The sequence below is a fragment of the Panulirus ornatus genome, chromosome 3, assembly GCF_036320965.1.
Source record: "Panulirus ornatus isolate Po-2019 chromosome 3, ASM3632096v1, whole genome shotgun sequence".
NCBI classification, from domain to species: domain Eukaryota; kingdom Metazoa; phylum Arthropoda; class Malacostraca; order Decapoda; family Palinuridae; genus Panulirus; species Panulirus ornatus.
The window spans coordinates 13,924,891-13,929,890 of record NC_092226.1 but is presented as its reverse complement, the minus strand read 5'-3'; positions in this window follow the sequence as shown (position 1 = coordinate 13,929,890).

Genomic DNA, 5,000 nt, shown 5'->3' with positions numbered 1-5,000 from the left:
AATAGGTGGTCGTGCAGCTGCATTGATTAAGAAAGGGTGTGACTTGTGTTTGTTGATCGGTTAGTTATGATTTTCATTGTGTGTATGGCTCGTGGGAAGGTGCCTGTGGACTGCATGTATAGTGCCACTGCATAAAGGCCACGGGGGATATAAAGGAGAGTCTTCAGATTACAGAGGCATAAGTTTATTGAATATATCTAGTAAGCAGTATGGGAGAGGGATGAAGGCATGTACAGAGCATCAGATTGGGGAGGAGCAGTGTGGTTTCAGAAGAGGGAGAGGTTGTGTGGATCAGATGTTTGCTTTGAAGAATGTATGTGAGAAATGAGAAACACATGGATTTGTATGTGACATTTATGGATCTGGTGAAGGCATATGATAGGGTTGATAGAGATGCCTTGTAGAAGGTCTTGAGAATGTACGGTGTGGGAGGAAAGTTGATGGGAGCAGAGAGAAGTTTTTATCAAGGGTGTAAGGTGTGAGTACGAGTTGGAATAGAGAGGAGTGATTGGTTCCCATTGAAGGTCGGTCTACGGCAGGAGTGTGTCATATCACCATGGTTGTTTGATTTGTTGACTGACAGGGTGGAGAGAAGGACGAGTATGAGTCTATAGAGGATGAGAGGGTCTGGGAAGTGAGTCATTTGTTATTTGCTGATGATGTAGCATTGGTGGTAGATTCAAATGAGAGACTGCAGAATTTGGCGAATGAATTTGAAAGTGTGTGTGTAAGAGGAGGGAGTTGAGAGTAAATGGGAGTAAAAGTAAGGTTATTAAGTTTACCAGGGTTGAGGGACAGGTTAGTTGAGGGTATGAGTTGGACTGGAGAAAAATTAAAAGTGAAATGTTTCAGATACCTGGGAGTAGGCCTGGTAGCGAATGGAACCATGGACGTGGAAGTGGGTCATAGGATGAGGGAAGGGGCGAAGGTTCTGCAAGCGCTGAAAAAATGTGTGGAAAGAGATATTCTTATATGGGAGGCCAAAAATGGGCATGTTTGAAGGAATAGTTGTTCCAACAATCTCATACGGTTGCGAGGTATGGGCTATAGATAGAATTGTACGCAGGAGGGTGGATGTGTTGGAAATGAAATGTTTTAGGTCAATATGTGGTGTGAGGTGGTTTGATGGAGTAAGTAATGAAAGGGTAAGAGAGATGTGTGGTAATAAAAAGAGTGTGGTTGAGAGAATAGAAGAGGGTGAGCTAAAATGGTTTGGACTTAGGGAGAGTATGAGTGAAGGAAGGTTGATAAACAGTAGAGGGAACGAGGAGAATGAGAAACATATTGGGGATGGAAGGATGGGATGAAAAGATTTTAAGCGATCGGGGCCTGAACATGCAGGATATTAAAAGAATTGCACGGGATAGAGCGAATAGTAACGGACTGAACCAGGACATGTGAAACGTCTTGGGTAAACCATGGAAAGGTCTGTGGGTCTTGGATGCGGATAGGGAGCTGTGGTTTCGGTGCATTACACCTAACAGCTAAAGAATGAAAGTGAGCCAATGTGGCCATTCTTCGTCTTTTCCTGACGCTACCTCGCTAACACGGTAAATGGCAATAAAATTTGGGGATATCTATATATATATATATATATATATATATATATATATATATATATATATATATATATATATATCCCATCAATACAACCCACCAGCTATTTTTGACATTTACGTAGAAAACGTATCTGTATAAAACTTCAATGTGTTCCTTTCAATGCCTCGGGCTGATGAGCTGGGAAGTCGTCGATCGCTTGACTGATTACCCAGAGAGGAATGTTGTCACCTCGAAGGAAAAAAGAGATAAAAACATGAAGACGTGAGACATGCGGGATGATGGAGATAAAGATAAGAGCAACACCATCCGTGGTGATACGCTCGTCAATGACTCCAGATAGATAAGTGATTATCTTCGGTGCTGAATGATATTATCTTTAATGATGAAGACGGTGGGCAGGTGGCTCTGGTGGGCAGGTAGCTCTGGTGGGCAGGTAGCTCTGGTGGGCAGGCAGCTCTGGTGGGTTCCGAGGTAAAAACGCACCTTGGGCCACCCTGCAAGTTCCACCCTAACAGTAGGTGGGTCATGGACCTCTATCACCCCTGCAACTCTCTCTCTCTCTCTCTCTCTCTCTCTCTCTCTCTCTCTCTCTCTCTCTCTCTCTCTCTCTCTCTCTCTCTCTCTCTCTCTCTCTCTCTCTCCTTTATCAGAATTCTATACTCGTCTCTTCATCTTATTAACGCCGAACAACGATTTCTTTCTTTCTTCTCTTTTTTCTTTTTCTTTTTTTATACCTTCTCTTGCATGGTTTTCTTATACTGATCAGCTTCGCCTGAGGTTAGAAGTAAGTGAACAATCGCTGTTACAAAAGATACAGAGATTAAAAAAAAAAAAGTGTATATGATTGTAAAGATTGTTATCTAAGCGAGCGTCGAAATTCCCTTCAACACTCTCTCTCTCTCTCTCTCTCTCTCTCTCTCTCTCTCTCTCTCTCTCTCTCTCTCTCTCTCTCTCTCTCTCTCTCTCTCTCTCTCTTCATCTCATCATGCCAGAAATTTACAGACAGATCCCATCCGTCTATGGACCTTGGGAGTCCTCACAGACGAACGCTATGGTTTGCCCAAATTCCTTTACCGAAGACGTCAGAGAGAGAGAGAGAGACAGTTCGACCCTCCCCTCACCCCCCACTCGTGGTTCCTCTGCGCCACGTAGTGCTTCGTGACGTAGTGGGATTATCATGGTTATATGAACTGCTCATTTGGCCTCATTAACTTGTCTATTGGCCTCAGTTGATCCAGTGGTTAGGTAGGGTTTTCTGGTTCCATGGCGTGGGGATGTAGGTTGGAAGTTCTCTCATACCTGTCCCGTATTGGTGTGGGTGGCTGAGTGCTCACATCTGTAAAATGTCAAGGCATTTGGTGCCTCAGAGTTGAGGAGACGCGGGGCTGGGAGATGTAATACCATCCATTAGCTTCTGTATGGTATGTTGTTAAATACGACACTGATGTGGTCCATGTATACCATCATCCAATATTGGTGTGGTCTGTGTACACTACCATCCAACACTGGTTTGGTCCATGTATACTACCATCCAACACTGGTGTGGTCCATGTATACTACCATCCAACACTGGTTTGGTCCATGTGTACCACCATCCAACACTGGTGTGGTCCATTTATACTACCATCCAACACTGGTGTGGTCCATGTATACTACCATCCAACACTGGTTTGGTCCATGTACACTACCATCCAACACTGGTGTGGTCCATGTATACCACCATCCAACATTGGTGTTGTCTACGTATACCATTCACTATTAGTGTGATCTACGTATACCATCTGACAATGTAGTGGTCTAACACACCAGGCCTAACATCAAACACCGTGACAGGAACTTTAAGGTGGGGAGAGAGAGAGAGAGAGGAGGGGAAGAAAAAAATTATAACAGTCAACTTACCTGAAGGTCCATTTATCTTATAGCCTCGTGATCGGCTCTAATGACAGTAGAAAGTCTTATCGTAATTGGTAGAGAACTATTACCTCCTCATCCTGGTTCCCTGTAGAGTCTCAGAGATCCGAACTGAAAAAAAGAGAGATGTGAGAAAATATTTGGTGGGTGTACTGAGTCCCAAAGTACACGTCTGAGGTATTCAGTATGGCTGGGATAAGGGAGAAATAGAGTGACTGTCAACAGGTATTGGTGGAAAGAGAGGATGGGGAAGAGATAATGATGAAGAGATAAACCACCGTAAGAAAAAAAAGTCTCTCTCTCTCTCTCTCTCTCTCTCTCTCTCTCTCTCTCTCTCTCTCTCTCTCTCTCTCTCTCTCTCTCTCTCTCTCTCACTTTTGAAAAATACACCTGACTGGGTACGAAAAGGAGTGGAAAGCCTGGTCAGGTTAGGTCAGGTTAGATCTGGTTAGTTTGAGTTTAGCCAAGGTCAAGTCCAATGAGTTCGCTTGAATCTCTTCGGGTCATTGAAGGTAACTGTTGTTCTGGCCACACTGAACTACGCATCTGTGTTGTTACCAATGATAGACAACAGATCATAACAATGATACATCATTACTCACTGTGGTAAGAATAGTTGAGGATAAACAAACAACTCAATAATCAATTATCTATTATTTATTCTAATCAGTTATCTATTATTTATTCACCTGTCTCTCCTTCCCTGATAATTCCTGTTGCATTAGGTGACCTCTCGTGTTAAGCGATTCGCTGGTGATAAATCTTTGATTAAAAGCCTTCGATCCCTTCTTGATATTGCACGTTGTACGATCAAGGACACAAGACACCCACATTCAGTCCTAAATGGCCAGACAAAGGTCTTGGCATTCGTTAAGTCCAACGACAAACATACCTTGGGTCGTTACGAGGAGCGACAGACAACGTGGTCAACAACAAAGACCCTTAATTGTGTTTGTTTGTGTGTTTGTTTGAAATTATTGTAAGTTTTTGGTCCTGTGTCTGAGGTCATGATGAGGATTGTAGGTCTAGCGTGAGAGGTATGAGGTCATACAGGGTCAAAAGGTGAACGTGGTAGGAGCAGTTAAGTCATTCCGGGTCAAATATCACCCAAAGTAAGGTCATCCAGGGTCAAACAAGACCCGAAGTAAGGTCATCCTGGGTTAAACAGGATCCGAAGTAAGGTCATCCTGGGTCAAACAGGACCCGAAGTAAGGTCATCCTGGGTCAAACAAGACCCGAAGTGAGGTCATCCTGGGTCAAGCAAGACCCGAAGTAAGGTCATCCTGGGTGAAACAAGACCCAAAGTAAGGTCATCCAGGGTCAAACAGGACCCGAAGTAAGGTCATCCTGGGTCAAACAAGACCCAAAGTAAGGTCATTCTTGTTCAAACAAGACACGAAATAATGTCATCCAAGGACAAAATGGGCCTGGAATAAGGTCATCCAAAGTCAAACTGGGCCTGGAATAAAGTCATCCAAGGTCATACTAGGCCTGGAATAAGGTCACCCCAGGTCAGTAGATGACCAGCG